This window comes from Protopterus annectens, chromosome 9.part0 (assembly GCF_019279795.1).
Source record: "Protopterus annectens isolate FY-2018-M chromosome 9.part0, PAN1.0, whole genome shotgun sequence".
Taxonomy (NCBI): domain Eukaryota; kingdom Metazoa; phylum Chordata; order Ceratodontiformes; family Protopteridae; genus Protopterus; species Protopterus annectens.
The window spans coordinates 1,691,704,697-1,691,722,755 of record NC_056743.1 but is presented as its reverse complement, the minus strand read 5'-3'; the positions used below and the strand labels follow the sequence as shown (position 1 = coordinate 1,691,722,755).

The window sequence follows — 18,059 nt, the reverse complement described above, 5'->3', positions numbered from 1 at the left end:
AATCAAAGCAAAAGGTGCTTTAACAAAAGTATTAGTTTAAGGGTGTGCACATTTATGCAACCAGCTTATTGTACATTTATTTTTTTATTTTTTATATTTCTCCAACAGATTTGTTATTCAATTGAATTGTACAGGTTTATAGGTCACATTACAGGTGGGAAAAGTTTTGAAATGATTTACTGTGGTCTCATTTTTTTATATAAATATCACAAAATCTGGGTGTGTACACTTTTTACATCCACTGTATATACACACATACATTTTTTATATCTCTCATATATTATACACACACACACACACACACACACACACACACACACACACACACACACACACACGTGTAGGTATAAAATACACAAAACAATGGTTGCTGTTTTGTAAATGTTTTCAGACCGATGAAATCTGAACAGCAACATGTTGCATAATACAGCTCCCAATCATAACGGCAACACCACAGTGAAACTTTGTTTTGAAAAAAACAGTACCAAGCATTTTATAGAATATTTTACATACTGCCTTTACTTTTCTCTTTGGAACACATAAGCACACACTCATTTCAGGACGAGTTAGCCCATTAAGATTAAAGAAACAGCAGAGATACAGAAAACTAGTTTGAAACAAAGATACAAATGTAAAACCTGCACTATAAGTATACAAAAGGGCCAAGTCAAACCATACTTGTAAAAAGCAAACAGTATCTGGTTTACCAAAACACTTCAAACCATGTTCACACACATTATATCACAGGGGTCTGATATGACAAGCCAGGAAAGAGCAAACAAACAGACCACAAACAAGGTAGAATAACTATGAAGACACAAGAATGAATGCCTTCATGAAAGGCTAAGTCAAACATTCTAGCAACAGGACAAAAAAAAGAACGTGTTCCTTAAATACTTCTTTCCTGCAGAAATGATCCCCATTTTCATATATTGCTTACTAAATGCTGCATCCATTCATGAACTTTCAATGTTTCCATTGATTCAAATTATCCTCTATCCTCAGTGAATCTTCTATCCATTAATATGTTCTTTAAACATACACCCTTCTTTAAAGTCATTTCCTTTGTCAGGGGGATAGCAGTAGGATTCATGTCACCTCCTGACCTTAAAATTCTCCATGAAAGTAAAAATGCAGTATCAATAGCATGGTACAGCCACTTCTCACTCAGAAAACTTGGTGTTGCACAAGGCAAATAGTGCTACATGGCCACTTAGTAGTCTGTAAAACTAAGCTGCCAAAACTTCAGTTTTGGAAGTAAAGCTTGCTGTGAAAAAATGTACTCCAAAGGATTAAGGGGCATCCTGCCCTTTCAGAAATAATCTGCTGATCGGCAGCTAACTAGGAGCTGTGATTAAACTTCATTTGCTTATCTAGTTAATGACCAGTCACTATACTGATATCTGGAGCAATTTCAGCCGGGACCCAAGCCAATGGTACAATCAGTGGCACAATATGCACTGGTAGTATAAATACTAAGACTGTCACAATAAGGTAAACTTACCATAATAATACAGATGGTCAAATGCAGTGGCTGTAGTTACATGTATAGGATGCAACAGCTGGCCAGCTTCCAAAATTAAAGGGCACCTTCCATGTGCCCCAACAGATATCAGCTTGAGCAGAGCTGAAGAAAACAAGTCATAGCTTTCTTGTCAACCAAGAGACAAGAGGCTAGAGCTCTAACAAAGGTCAATGCCAAGTTAAAAAAAAATCCAACCCTCACCCTTAGCAACAAAAACACATGGGGGGGGGGGTGATGGAGGGAGAGATTAGCTACTGCAGCAGTGATCAAACATCTACGCTACAGAATGTTTACCTACACGTTCTCCCTACTCAGAGGGTGCAGCAATTTTGGACTTAAAAGAAAAATGGCTGTGGGGGCCACACGTCACAGGGGTGTTTCAAAATTTATAATGTTTTCAGTTCAAACCACAGTTTATGAACATTCAGGATTAACAGATTAGGATCTGTTACTTGTATCAGGAATGCAATAGCCACTCAAACAATACCAAAGGCTCATGTCAATTAGCTGGCTCACACTTTTACTAGACTAATCAAAATTAACACTTCTCATTTACAGCATTGACATTTCATATGTAGTTTGCCAACTAGGGTCTGAAGTTTTTTATCATGATATCAAGTCTAAATAGGGGCACAGGTATGATTTTGTTTTTTATTATGGCAGCAAGTCTAAATAGGTGCACAGATCTTAAGCAGGTGTTTGTCCAAAGCCAAACATTAACAGTCCAGGCAGACAGGCTAAACAAAAGGAATGCCTGCTTGCTTGCATCTCGATTTTCATATTTATTAGACAAAAGTGAAGCACCTTCGAGTGGTCTCTTGCTTGTTTACTTATACAAAAACAGACATTCCAAATTCCAAAAGCAAGCATTTATGTATTTTTTTTTGGGGGGGGGGGGGCAATCATTTAGCAGTCATGTACAAAGGATGAAACGTGCACCTCTTTGCAACAGAATTCACACTGAAAGATACTGCTAGACATTTCACAAAAGAATCACCCTACCCCTCAAAACACACACACACCTTTTCAATAAAATGTGGGATGGCGGAGGATCTTTTTCCCCTGACAGAATTCTTACAGGCTTATACAAGCCTTCTAGAATAACCTACCAAACTACTATTTTTTTTTTTTTTTTTTTTTTTAAATCTATAAAAATACAATACAGATTCACTCCGGATGGTTTTGGTTCAAACTCATGAGGCTGTTAGAGGAATGCCACTGACTATTGGCAAGAAAAACTAGGACAAGACACTTCACCAAAACAAAACAAGAGAAAAAAACGAAAATTCAGAATTGTGTAGCCGGTAGTCTGTGACCATCTACAGCTGCCAAAATTCCAACATACCAATCAAATTCAAAATGCATATCCCAATGAGTGTGGAGAGCTAGCTAAGTAAGTTAAGCTTTCTACCATCTCTCTCTAAGGGGTGGTACAGAAGGATCTGACCATTATGGTAGCCCCCTATTCTATAAACTTCTAGATGCCACTTACTTGAGTTGCAGCCCAACTGTTCACAGTGTATGCATTCAGCAGGAGAAGGGGGGTACAAAGATAAGTGTGTCTAACAGCTTAATATGCTACAGGAAGTGCTAGAGTTGCTGGGCTGTACAGAAAACAATAATGCACCAAGTGTGAGATTCAGTCTCGTAAAAGTGTGCTACATTAGAACTTACAGCAGTACAATGAAGAAAAATCTTGATGCATTTAGTCCTTGCAAACTGCAGCTAAGTTACAGGCAACAGGTCACATTTCATAATTAAAATGTTTTGCTACTTTGAGGGGCAGATACAACTCAAAAGCAAGACAGCAGTAGGTACTCCAGCAGAGTTCAAATCTGCTTCTAGCCACTAACCTAGTCACTATGTCTAAGTGGTGGGACTTGACTTTGTCGCATTGTTACACTTCAAGCTCTATGACCAAAAAATGACAGAATTTCTATGCAAAATCCAACCGCTCTCCATGTTGCCAGCTCCCTCTAGACTTCAAAAAATCTTGCACAAGACAGTTAGCCACAGATTAACTGACACGTTAATTTTTAACCCTAGCAACATGACACTCTTCAGGCATACGACTCGCTTTGTGTCAGCATTTTAATGTAGGACTTTGAGAACCACCAAACTGGTGCAATGTGCCAACAGAAATGTCAGATCAACAGTAAATTGCATCAGATAAACTTTTACTACGGCAGGTGACCAAAATGTTCTAGGCAAGCTAAAACTGGTCCTGACAAGGAGAGCACTTAATGATTAAAATCAAGCTCACCGGGACTTCCATGTATTTTACAGAGATGCTGCAACTCAGTGTCTTTCCTTTCTATTCAAAGAGCAAAGTTTTTTTTTCTTCAGTTTTTATTTCATTCTTATGCAAGGTAACTTAGTAAAGCCCATCACCTTCAGTCTGCCTATTTATTGCATAGCTTTTTCAAAGTGAATTGCTAATCACAAAATGCTCCTTCATGTATACATGGCAAGCACCAACCATACATCCAAATACAAGTAGCTATCTGGTAAGAGATCTTGTCCATCTATCAACTCCCCCCTACCAAGTATTTATATTTACCATTTCATCAGAACAATTTCTAAGCACAAGCTTACTTAAAATGCACACCTTTTGACTTTGTCTGCTCTGGTAATGTTGATTTTATCATGATTCATCTCCCCCTCCACCACTGATCACTTTTTAAAAAAGTAAAAAGTGAGATCATCTGCTGACTGATTTAGGTATCAGGCTGAAATTACTCTCATTCGTCTGCAGAGAGAGATTTTCCATGCCTGGAAAGAGGTAACTAAAACAATGCTATTCACAAAATGAAATTGAAACCTTCTCAGCAATTTGCTGCCAAGCAGATGCCAAACACGGTAATAGATAACAAAATGCCAGTTTCATCAGATCATGTCAAAAATGCACAAAATAAAATCCAAGGTTACTAACTTCATGGATAAATTAACCACACAGATCTTTAAGCAGGCCTCATCAGTGCACTCATACCATCTTAGGAAGTTGATGGGATCCCGGGAGATATTTCACAGAGGGTGGCTGCCATAGAAGATAGGGCAGACCACAGAGAAGGCTGGCAGGTAGAAGCTGAGGAGAGCAGTAGGTGACGGAATGGACCATCATTCCAGCTGATGAGATCAAGATTGATCAAACTCACAAAATGTTTGTGCTGCAGCCCCCAAAAGAAAGATTCTCTATACATATACTGACCATTTGAGACTTTTAAAGAGAGGGAGGGTTCTTTGAGATGGAGGTCTGGGGAAAAAAAATATATGTATGACTCGAGGTCTGTCTGAGATCAGGGACTTTTTCACCAAAACAAGAACTAGACTTGCTTTACAGTCTCTCATCAGATTCTGCAAGCATCACAACTCGAGGAGATGGACTTTTAATACCCAGTTAAGTTTCTTCTCCTCCGGCTCACATTTGCATCCCCCGATAAAGTAGGAAGAAAGATTAGTCAGCTTTCTGCAAGTCGAGCGGTTTCCTAATTATGAACGGTTTGGTCTGGAACCCCTTCATGAGGGAGATCAAAATTCCATGGAACATTGTTAAGCTAGGAACGCTCACCCTTATCTTGTTTAGTAAGGGATTCACAGCTACACTGGGAGAGCCTTCAACAGTTAGATAGATCCAGTAATGGATGACATTATGGACACTGGGTTGTTTTCCACCTTTCTTCCCCTAAACAGAAGCATGTAATTTATAGTGCTTCTGCAGTGTAGGTCAATTTACACAGGAGTTCGAAGTTCTTGGTTTGGCATGCTATACTTTGTTCAGTCACTCTGCAATGAAGTGGACCTGAGAGTGGTTTACACACACGATTTGAAGTGAAATAATTTGTAGAATGGTTATTACAGTAAATTCTTGATGTCTGGGTATTGGCCGTGGAAAATACACATTTACAATGTTACTCGTTATTAAAATTTGCACATGGTTCACCAACAGTTTTTCTGTTAGACTCAGAGAGGGAAGTATACATGCTCCTGTTTTTCGCTCCCTGACATGTTTTAGTGAGGGCATATTTTTGCTATTATTAACATACTGTCCAGAGAGTCAAGGTGAAGGTTAGTTCTACAATGATAAAGTAATGTTGTATAAGTAAACTTACCATAAACAGTTGGTCAAAAGATTATTGCGGCAGTAGCCTAAGCCACATGGGTTACATCCTGTAAGGATACAACAGCCGGCCATCTTCCAAAGCTTCAGGGCACCTTCTTTGCACCCAGTTAGTCAACTCGAGCTGAGCAGACTTGAAGACAAGTTTGGGGGCCAAGCCCTTCAGAGCCTTCATGCCAATGGAGAAAGGGAGGCTCAGCTCTGAAAAGACAATGCTAGGAATCTCAAAAAATGTCCACACCCTGGCAATACCACAGTGGCTACTGCACCGATGATCATCTGAACATCTACTGTTATGGTAAAGTTTATTTACACAACTATACTATGTTTTTCATATTAATCACCACTGCAGAAACCCAAGCTATATGGGTCGATTACCATAGCTTACACATTTTGGGAGGTCGAAATAGAAGAGTCCACGAGACCCTGGAGAATGGTTATAACAAAGCCTGATACAGGCCTACAGAAGCAATGAAGCGTGCTTTTAAAAAAATGTAGAGGACACCAAACTGTTTCTAAAACATTTGTAAAATTCAACCCTTTCCAAAATGACACAGATGAAGCCAAATCCCTGGCAGAGTGGGCCTTGACCCTGCCTGCAATAATTTGTTGAGGTGAGTATAACAAAAGGCAATAACCTTAGACAACCATTTGGAAAGTCTACTTCGACACAGTGTCCCTTCTCATCTTCACAAGAAATTAATTGATCCAAAAGTTCTGAAATATTTACTTCTGTCAATATAGTACCAGAGTTGTCTGTGGACATCAAAGGTATGGAGTACTCTTTCTTCTCATAAAAGAAGGATTAGTTCTCAAAGAAACCCTGTCCCTGTGGAAAACGAGACAGGGCTGACTCACCATTAAGAGCTTGCAATTCAGATAGTCTTCATACAGAAGGAGAGCACCCTTCATACAGAAGGGAGAGCAATCAGTAAAACTGTTTTCCATGTAAAGAACCACAAGTCAGCCTGGTTACCCGGTTCAAATGGAGCAAGTTCAGCTTCTATAACACAAAAGTAAGATCCCAAGGACAGGAAAAGTACAGTTGTGTACCTACCATAAATGTAGACGTTCGGGTGTATTCACTGTTGCAGTCATTACACTTGGGGTTATCCTGCTGGCAGGCGTCGGCCCGAGTTCTAAAGTCTTGGTCCGGTGTCGGTTGCTGTCGCCTCTTCCCTGACGTCAGTGTGCCAGGGGTATAAAAGTTGCAACCAACGCCATTTTCTTCAGTTTTTCTTGCCCCAGATGTGAGGTGCCCCCAGACAGGAAGGCTGAAAAGATAAAAATATGCCAAAAAAAAAAACATGCATATATTACTATAAACATTTCCCTCATATACAAGCAAATACACCACATAGGTTGTATAGAATTGAGAAGTACAGAAAAGTCCCAGCAAAGACAAGGGGGATGGTGGGTGGGTAACCTGGACTGCAACAGTGAATACACTCAAATATCTACATTTATGGTAGGTAGACAACTGTACTATGTTCATCGTATTTCACTGTTGCAGTCATTACACTTGGGTAGAATCCCAAAGCTGAGGTTGGGTGGCTGGGTCTAAATTAGATTTGGATAGGCTAACAAGCCCTGCAGAACTGCAGTGGCAAAGCCTAATCTGGATTTGGAGTAGTGAGGCAAGTGGTTGTGCTTGGTGAAAGTGTGCACTGAGCTCCAGGTTGCAGCTTCTAATGTCTTTGGTTGATACTCCTCTGAGGAAAGCTGCTGAAGTGGCTGCTGCTCTGGTAGAATGAGGCCTAATGTCCTTAGGCACAGATTTGCCATGCTGTGCATAACAGAAGTGGATGTAGTGTCCTATCCATTTGGAGATTGTAGCATATGCTGCAGGATCACAAGGAAAGCCTATTACAAAGCAGACAAACAGTTGCTCAGTTTTTCTGAAAGCTTTTGTTTCGTCCAAGTAGAATCGTAGCTGCCTCCTGCAGCATATGCTACAAACAGTTGCTTAGTTTTTCTGAAAGCTTTTGTTTTGTCCAAGTAGAATCGTAGCTGCCTGTGTATATCCAAAGTGTGCAGAAGTCTTTCCCCTTTATTCTGGGGATTTGGGTAGAAAGTAGGTAAATGAATGGTTTGGGGTTTAAGGCCACATGACCACTTTTGGCATGAATGTTGGGTTTGTCCAAGAGAAACCCTGTCCTGTTGAAAAATGAGGAAAGGTTCCACAGCCATCAATGTCTGTAACTCAGACTCTTCTTGCTGAAGTTATTGCTAGGAGCAGAGCAGTTTTCCATGACAAGAATTTTAGATCAGCTGTGCTGGCGGGTTCAAATGGAGGTAGTGTTATTTTTTCTAAAACAAAATTGTGGTCCCAAGTAGGTACTGGTGCTCTCCTAGGGGGCATTCTTTGCCCCTCTGAGGTACTGTCGTAGTAGAGGATGTGAAAAAATAGGAGGATCCATACTGTAATAAGCTGAAATGGCAGAGGCATGGATTTTAATGGATGAAAAAGATAGGCCTTTGTCCAACATCTCAGTTAGGTATTGCAAAATCTGAGGTATATTAGGGACAAGTGGTTCGAGCCCTTGTGCCTGGTTCCAAGCACAGAATCTCTTCCATTTTTCTGCATAAGATTTCCTAGTGCTGGGCCTCCTGGCTTCCAAAATAACATCCATAACAGCTTTACAGAGAGGTGCAGTCTGAGTGGCTACATCATCTGCCATGCTGCCAGGTTTAAGGTTCTGAGTTGACTGTGCAGAATCTGATTGTTTTGTTGTGTCAGAAGATGAGGGATTTGAGGTAGAGGCCAAGGTGGGCCTTGGGACAAACTCTTTAGGAGTTGGTACCAGTGCTGGCGTGGCCAGTCTGGTGCAATCAGGATCATTTTTGGCCTCTCTTGCCTGACTTTTAGAAGCACCTTGGTGAGTAGAGGCATTGGAGGGAAGGCATAGACTGTCAGACCTTTCCAGCTGAATGATAGAGCATCCACTTTCCATGCTTGAAAGTGATAAGTCCTTGTGCAAAATTTCTGTATTTGGCAATTGTGAGGGGAGGCAAAAAGATCTATGCCTGGGTGTCTCCATTTCCTTATCATCATGTTGAATACTTGTGGATTTAGCTTCCATTCATGAGGATCCATGAGATTTCTGCTTAGTTCATCTGCCAGTGTATTTTTTGTTCCTGGAAGGAATTGTGCTTGCAGATGTACCTGGTAGGTCAGTGCTGTGTTCCACAAAGTCATGGCTTGTCTGCATAGGGGGTAGGAATGTGTGCCCCCTTGCTTGTTTATGTACCACATAAAGTACAGTTTTGTACCTACCATAAATGTATGCTAATACAGCTGCAGTAATCACAGATGGGGTTCTCTGCTGTCAGGCGGTCCCTCGGTCGGCCGAATTCCAAAGTCTAGGTCCGGCGTCTGTTGTCGCTTTCTTTCCTGACGTCAGTGCGACAGGGGTATATAAGACACAGCCGACGCCATATTCTTCAGTCTTTCTTGCCCCAGATGTCAGGTGCCCCCAGAAGGAAGGCAATACATAAATTATATAAATATATAGTCAAGCAATGCAATATAATCAAAAATCAGTAGTTGCAAGCAAATACACCATAGAAGGATAACCCAATCAGGTTGTATGAGGAGGTGTTAGCCACTAGGCCTTTACCAAGAGGGGAAGGAGGGAGGGAAACCTGTACTGCAGCTGTATTAGCACTCGAACATCTACATTTATGGTAGGTACAAAAAAGTACAGTTTTGTACCTACCATAAATGTAGATGTCTGATAGATATGCAACTGCAGTCCTTACAAATGGGTTGTCCTGCCTCAGGCAGCCCTCGGTCGGCCGGATTCCAAAGTCTGGGTCCGACGTCGGCTGATGTCGCATTTCTCTCAGACGTCAGAGCGGCTGGAGTATATAAGCATCAGCCGACGCCATTTTCTTCAGTGTTTCTTGCCCCAGATGCCAGGTGCCCTCCAAGGAAGGCTGTAATCAAATTGGAAGACAAAAACAGGATTCCAAACAAATAAGTAAGCAATAAACAGATACACCATAACTGATATCCCCAGCTAAGAGGAACAGGGATAGGAGTGGACCTAAGGCATAGAGGGGTATGGAGGGAGGGAAAATCCGACTGCAATTGCATATCTATCGGACATCTACATTTATGGTAGGTACAAAACTGTACTATGTCCTTTAAGAATGCAACTGCAGTCATAACATATGGGTAGAATACCATAGCTTAGCTGGGGAAGGAGGAATGCACTAGGAAAAAGATGGTGTGGCAATCAAACCCTGCAGGACTGCCGAAGCAAAGCCTGCTCTGGATCTGGAGTATAGAGGGAGATTGTAGTGTTTGGAGAATGTATGCATGGAGCTCCATGTAGCAGCTTCTAGAATGTCCTTTGTAGGCACCCCTCTTAAGAATGCTGTAGAGGTGGCTGTAGCTCTGGTGGAATGTGGTCTGACATTGGCTGGAACAATCTTCCCATGGAACGAATAACAAAATCTGATGCAATGTCCAATCCATTTTGAAATAGTCTGTTTTGAAATTGCTTTTCCTTGTACTCCAGGGGCGTAAGCTACAAAAAGTTGCTCAGACTTCCTACTGGTCTTGGTTCTGTCCAGGTAGTAGCGAAGTTGTCTGTGAATGTCCAAGGTATGTAACAGTCTTTCCCCTTTACTCAGGATTGGGGAAGAAAGCAGGCAGATGAATAGCTTGATTTAAAGAAACCCTAGATACCATCTTTGGCATAAAAGTAGGGTTGGTTCTTAAGGAGACCCTGTCTCGGTGAAAGATTATGAACGGTGGTATTGCCATTAGGGCCTGTAGTTCCGAAACCCTTCTTGCTGAGGTAATTGCCAACAGGAAAGCTGTCTTCCATGAGAGAAATTGTAAGTCCACTAAAGCTGCTAGCTCAAACGGAGGTAGAGTCAGTTTTTAGGACAAAGTTGAGGTCCCAAGCTGGCACTGGAGCCTTTCTTGGTGGCTTAATGTTCTTGATTCCCCTAAGGAATTGCCTTAGCAAAGGATGTGAAAACACAGGTGGATCAGTGTTATATCTAGCTGAAATAGCATGTATCTTTATGGAAGAATATGAGAGTCCATTCTGAAACATATCTGCCAAATATTCCAGGATTAGTGGGATGTTCAATAGTGATGCATCATGTCCCTTGCTGGTATTCCAAATGCTGAATCTCTTCCATTTTGCTAAGTAAACCTTTCTGGTGGATGGTCTTCGAGCTTCTGTTAATATCCGCTGAACTTCCTTGGAGAGAGATAGGTTGAGGTTATTCACGGGATCTCCCAGGCTGTCAGCTGCAGTGTCTGAAGGTTTGGATGCACTGTTTTGAAGTTGTGCCGAGTCAAAAGAAGAGGCCATTGGGGAAGGGCCCACTTCTTGTTGTGACATATGCTCCGTAGTAGTGGGTACCAGTGTTGTCTTGGCCAGTCTGGAGCTATTAGGATCCCCTTGGGTCTCTCTACTTTGATCTTTAGTAATACAGTGGTCATCAGTGGCAGAGGTGGGAATGCATAGATTTTTAGAAAGTTCCAGTTGAATGAGAGAGCATCTATTTTCCAAGCTTGTGGATGGTATGTCCTTGAACAGAATTTTTGAAGATGATGGTTGAGGTGAGAGGCAAATAGGTCTACTTCTGGCCTACCCCATGTCGAGGTGAGTTGTGTGAAGGTCTTTGGGTGTAACCTCCACTCGTGAGGATCTATGAAATTCCTGCTTAGGCTGTCCGCCAGCACATTGTCTTTGCCTGGAACAAACTGGGATTGTAACTGTATGTTCAGGTTCAGTGATTTTTCCCAAAGATTCATTGTCCGTCTGCAAAGGAGGTAGGAATGGGTTCCCCCTTGCTTGTTTATATACCACATCAGTGGTGTTGTCTGTCCGTATCAGTAAATGGCCTTGTTGAAGTTGTTGTCGAAAGGCCTCGATGGCATGCATTACTGCCAGCATTTCCTTTTGGTTTATATGCAGATGTGTTTCCTTTGGAGACCATTGTCCTTGTATACATCTGCCTTCCATGTGCGCCCCCCATCCAATGTCTGAGGCGTCTGTGGTCATGGTCTGTGTTATCTGAGGCTTTTTGAATGACATACCTGTGTTTGCCTGGCTTACCGAGGCCCACCATAGGAATTCCTTTTGTAGGCATGGAATGAGCGGTATGGTTGTCTCTAAGTTGTTGTTGTGCTGAGACCATATGCTTTTTAAGTACCATTGAAGCTTTCTCATGTGTAGTCTTGCTAATGGAACCAGGAGAATGCAGGATGCCATGTAACCCAGGGCCTGTAGGAATCTCCTTGCAGTCATCTGGGTGAGTTTTGCCAAACCCTTGAAATAACGAGTTAACTTTGCTTGCTTGTCTTCTGTCAGGTAAGCCATTTGAGAGGCTGTGTCTAGATTGGCTCCTAAGAAGGTTATTTGCTGGGATGGTTGAAGTCTTGACTTTTGGAAGTTGACTGTGTATCCCAGAGCCTGAAGTAATTGTATGACATAGTTCAAGTTTTTTGTCAACATCAGTTTGTCGTCCGCTTGTATAAGGCAGTCGTCCAGGTACGGGTAAATCTGGATCCCCTGGAGCCTGCAATGAGCAATTACTGAAGCCAGGCATTTTGTGAATACTCTGGGCGCAGTAGATAAGCCAAATGGCAATGCTGAGAATTGATAATGCTCTGGCCCTGCAAGAAATCCGAGGTATCTTCTGCAGCTGTGTCCGATAGGGACATGTAGGTATGCCTCCTTGAGGTCCAGAGTAATCAGCCAAGACCCCTTGCCCAGCATGGGAAGGAGTTGCTGTAGAGTCAGCATTTTGAACTTTGGTACTATGAGAAAAGTGTTTAATGCGGACAAATCCAGTATTGGTCTCCATTGAGTTTCTTTTCTTGGAACAAGGAACAGTCTTGAGTAAAACCCTGGCCTTGTTCTTGTTGTGGTACTCTTTCTATTGCTTTTATCTGAGCAAGCAGAGAAATTTGCTTGATAGCCTCTGCCCTCTGGTTTTGTGGTAGGTTTGGCATGCCCTGTTTTCTTGGTAAGGTATGAAAATGGAACCTGTAACCTTGGTCTATAATGTCCAAAATCCATTTGTCTTTTGTCAATGTGTGCCAATTGTCTGAGAACAGAGATAATTTTCCGCCCAAGGGTGCTTCTATTTGCTCCTTGGTTGGCGGACGTAGAGGAAAGTCATTGAGATTGTGTCTGAGGGGTGGGAGAGACCCCTGTGTCACTTCTTTGGTTTGCTGGCTGCCATTGTCGTCCCCTGTAAGGGCCTCTGTATTGTCCTCTTCCTCGGCCACGCCTGTTTTTACCCCTTTGAAAATTTTTCAGGATTAGGAAAGGACCAGTTTTTTGAAGGCCAATTCCTGCTGAATCTGGGGGGCTGAACCTGGAGGAAATCTTTGACCGTCTGAACTGATTTTGCTTTTTCCTCGATGGACTTTAACACATCTGTAGCATTAGCACCAAAAAGCTTGTTCTTTTCCAAGGGTGCATCCAGAAGTTTTGCCTTAACATGATCTGGTAGAGGTTGTTCTTTTAACCATGCATGTCTGCGAATGACTGCCCCTGTCATAGCTGCCCTACATGAAGCTTCCAATGCTTCATATCCACACTGCAGAAAGTGATTGCTGACTTGCTGAGAGTTATGTACAGCTTCCTGCAAAGACTTCCTGTCTAAAGGGTCAGGAGAGGCCAATGTTTTCTGTAAATCATCTAACAGGTAATCCTGATATTGTAACATATGAAAGAGGCAATTCAAAGCTCTCATAGATAAAGTGGTGGAGGTGTAAACCTTTTTCCCCCATCTCTCTAATGACCTAGCTTCCCTGTTGGAAGGCAAGGGATTTTTAGAGGTGGAAGCTGAAACACCTTTAGGTCCCTGAGAAATAGTTTCTAAATCAACAGTATGGGCCCTGAATAAATGGGAGTGTGTTTCTGGGACCCTGTAATATCTGTCTGGCTTGGCTGGAGCAAGAGGAAGAGAATCAGGGGTAACACTGGAGTCAGAATATAGATCATCCAAAACATCAAGCACAGGAGGAATAGCTAAGGGCCTGTGCTGGGGCTTTTTAAGGAAGGTTCGAAGGCGCTTTCTGGAATCAGAATATTCCTGGCCTTGCCACTTGAAATGTTCCCTCGTGGTATGTAGAACTTCCCCATAAGAAATATCCTCAGGAGGGGAGGCCGAGGGGATGGAATCCTCTGCATCCGAGTCCTCATAGGTCTGAAAGAGCTCTTCCTGGCCATCGGAGTGGACAGAGTCCTCAGAATCTTCATCTGAAGGGATAGGGTCAGAGGGTTCAACCCGGGGCCTTTTATCAGGAGGAGGCTAGGATCCTCTCTCAGGATGGGCCTGTGAACCTCTAATCATGGAAATTAAGTATGCGGCCATAGACATGATTTGTGTCTCAGGAGTAGGCTGAGGTAAGGCTTTAGCTGTAAGTTGCTTAGTCTTGCTGGCTGCCTTAGCCCGAGTGTAGGCCTTAATAGACATGGCCATAGGAGGCCTGGCAGCTCCACGTGCAGGAGTGACCTTATCTACAGCAATGGTCTCGGGCATTTCCTCGGTTTCAGTATCCGGAGGAAAATCTATAACTGGCGTCGGAGTGGTACCTGGTATCGGAGCCGTCGGTATTGCAGTGTCTTCAGTTCGGAGCGGTGGAATAACAGTCTCAGGGGGAACCGGAGCACTCGCGGTAGGTTTTGGCGTGGAGTCGGTGGTAGACGCGGGCCGAGGATGTCGGTCCCGGTCTTTTAGTTTCTTGGGAGTTTGCGATGTCGGAAGTTCCGACTGCATTGTATACGCAAATTAAAGTCTTCAGCGAACTCCGCCCGGCGCCTGAGAGTGCGCTTGTTGAAGCGAGCACAGGCGACACAGGCCGAGACGTCGTGGTCTGGGCCAAGGCAAGGAAGACAGTAAGAGTGGAAATCCTTATGAGGTATTTGTTTACCACAAGACAGACAATTATTAACTTTTTCAGTAATTTCTGACATCGGCTGAGGCAAGAAAAGGTCCCCAACGGGGTACTTAGCTTTTTTGATGACTTCGGATTCTAAGAATACAGGAGCTGACCGACCGGCACTTGCGAACTGCTTCTGCTTCGGGCACCACACGGCAAGAAAGACTGAAGAAAATGGCGTCGGCTGATGCTTATATACTCCAGCCGCTCTGACGGAGAGAAATGCGACATCAGCCGAAGTCGGACCCAGACTTTGGAATCCGGCCGACCGAGGGCTGCCTGAGGCAGGACAACCCATATGTTATGACTGCAGTTGCATTCTTGAAGGACATCTGTACTATGTTCATCGTGCCTACAGCTGCAGTAATCACATATGGGTAGAATCCCAAAGCTACGCACAGGGTGGTAGGCACTAGGTGGAACTGGGATGAGCCAGAATGCCCTGCAAAACAGCAGTGGCAAAGCCTGCTCTAGTTTTGGAATATAAAGGCAGGTGGTAGTGTTTTGTGAAGCTATGCACAGAACTCCAAGTGGCTGCCTCCAAAATATCTTTGGTAGGAACTCCTCTGAGGAAGGCTGTAGAGGAAGCTGTGGCCCTGGTGGAGTGGGATCTGATGCCTGTAGGGACAGATTTTCCATGATAGGAGTAACAAAACCGTATGCAGTGGCCTATCCATTTTGAAATTGTCTGTTTGGTAACTGGCTTCCCTTGAGCTCCTACAGCATAGGACACAAAGTTGCTCTGATTTCCTGAAGGACTGTCCAAATAGTAATGTAGCTGTCTATGGATGTCTAAGGAGTGTAGCAGCCTTTCCCCTTTGTTTTGAGGATTGGGGTAAAAGGTAGGTAAGTGTATGGCCTGATTTAAAGCTACCCTGGATACCACTTTAGGCATAAATGATGGGCTGGTTCGAAGGGAAACCCTGTCCTGATGGAAGATGAGAAAGGGCTGCACAGCCATGAGGGCTTGTAGTTCCGAAACCCTACGAGCTGAGGTAATGGCCAAAAGGAAAGCTTGTTTTCCAGGACAAATACTGCAAATCTGTTGAGGCAGCTGGTTCAAAGGGAGGCAATGTTAATTTTTCTAAAATGTAATTAAGATCCCAGGCTGGCACTGGTTGTTTCCTTGGTGGTCTTATATTCTTAGCCCCTCTGAGGAACTGTCTTAAGAGTGGGTGAGAGAATAAGGGTGGATCCGTGTTGAATTCCGCAGAAATGGCTGAGGCATGGATCTTTATGGAGGAAAATGAAAGTCCACTGTTCAGCAGCTCAGCTAGATACTGTAGTACCGGAGGCAAATTCAGTTTTCTAGGGTCCTGGCCTTTTTTCTCATTCCAAGAGCAAAACAGTTTCCATTTTGCAGAGTAAGCCTTTCTAGTAGATGGTCTCCTGGCCTCCAAAATAACATCCTGCACCTCTTTGGGGAGTAAGGTCTGTTGAGGTGTTAAGGAATTTTCCATGCAGCGAGATTGAGTGTTTTCAGCTGGCTGTGAAGAGTTTTGTAGCTGTGCTGAGTCAACAGAAGAGGCATTAGAGGTAGGGGCCAGGGAGGAGTATGTGTTAGGCTCCTCAGGAGTGGATACCATGTTGCCTTGGCCAGTCTGGAGCAATCAGTATCATCTTCGGTCTGTCTGCTCTTGCTTTCAAGAGCACCTTGGGCAGAAGAGGCAGAGGTGGGAAAGCGTAAACTGTCCATGCTGTCCAACTGAATGAAAGGGCGTCCACTCTCCAGGCCTTTGGATGAAAGGTCCTTGAACAAAACTTTTCCAATTGATGATTCTTGTGGGAGGCGAAGAGATCTATGTCTGGCCTCCCCCACGCTTGGGTTATCTTTGTAAACACTTGAGGATGTAACTTCCATTCGTGTGGATCTGTCATATTTCTGCTTAGATTGTCTGCCAGCGTGTTTTCCAAACCTGGCAAGTACTGTGCTTGAAGTTAGATTTGCCATTCCAGAGCCAAGTTCCAAAGTGTCATGGCTAGTCTGAACAGGCGATATGAATGTGTTCCTCCTTGTTTGTTTATGTACCACATTACTGTGGTGTTGTCTGTTCTTATCAGTAATTGTCCTGGATGCAGGAGGTCCTTGAAAGCTGTAACTGCATTTATCACTGCTAGCATTTCTTTTTGATTGATGTGTGGGTGCTTTTCTTTTTGGGACCATTTGACCTGAATGCACCTGTCTGTCATGTGCGCCCCCCAGGCGTAATCTGAGGCGTCTGTTGTGATGACTTGATTTGCTTGAGGCTTGCTGAATGGGAGACCTGTGTTTGTTTGACATGCTTGGGCCCACCATAGAAATTCCTTTTGCAAACATGGAATTATTGGTATTATTGTTTCCAAACTGTGGCTGTGTTGAGACCATAGGTTTTTTAGGTACCATTGAAGTTTCCTCATATGCAACTTTGCACATGGGATTAAGAGAATGCAAGATGCCATGAAGCCCAGAGCCTGCAGGATTTTCCTTGCAGTAAGCCTGGTACAATTTGCTAGTATTTTGAAGTACTGAGTTACAAGATAGGCCATCTGGGTGTTTGTGTCCAAGTTGGCACCCAGGAAAGTTATTTTCTGAGACGGTGTTAATCTGGATTTCTCTTTGTTGATTGTGTATCCCAGAGAGTTCAGTAACCGTGTTGCATAAGCCAGATGATCCAGAAGTATGTGCTTGCTGTCCGCTTGGATCAGGCAGTCGCCCAAATAAGGGTAAATCCGTATCCCTTGAAGTCTGCAGTAGGCAATTACTGATGCCAGGCATTTCGTGAATACTCTGGGCGCAGTAGATAACCCAAAGGGCAATGCAGAGAACTGATAGTGTATTGAACCTGCAAGAAATCTGAGGTATCTTCTGCAGCTTTGTCTGATTGGGACATGCAGGTATGCCTCCTTGAGGTCCAATACCACCAGCCAAAACTCCTTGCCCAGCATGGGAAGAAGCTGCTGTAATGTGAGCATCTTGAATTTTGGTACGAGTAAGAATGTGTTTAGGATGGACAAGTCCAAAATGGGTCTCCAGTCGGTTCCTTTCCTTGGTACCAGAAATAGCCTGGAATAAAAACCTTGGCCTTATCTATGAGCTTTGAAATTTGTAGTTGTGCCTCTGCCCTTTGATTGTGTGGCAGGTTTGGCATGCCTCTCATTTTTGGTAGTGTGTGAAAATGAAATCTGTAGCCTCTGTCTATAATGTCCAGGATCCATTTGCCTGTTGTGACAATACGCCAATTTCTTGTAAATAATGCCAGCTTTCCTCCCAAGGGTGCTGCCAGCTGAGACTTGCTTGGCATGGAAAGGAGGAAGTCATTGGGTTTGTTTCCTATATTGTTGTCCACTGTCTTCGCCACCTCTTGGTGCTGGAGTTTGCCACTGTCTGCCTCTATATGATCCTTGTGATTGCCCTCTGCCCCTTGAGCGCCTGTATCTACCTCTTTGGGGCCTGTCCATGGCTGGAAAGAACCAGTTTTTTGAAGGCCAATTTCTGCTAAAACGTGGTGGCT

General features: G+C 43.4%; 1 protein-coding gene across 1 annotated transcript in view; it reads right to left on the bottom strand.

The window, feature by feature from the left end:
- Positions 1-18,059, bottom strand: part of KEAP1 (kelch like ECH associated protein 1) — a gene marked incomplete in the record, with an annotated part of 750,841 nt that overhangs the window by 563,960 nt on the left and 168,822 nt on the right.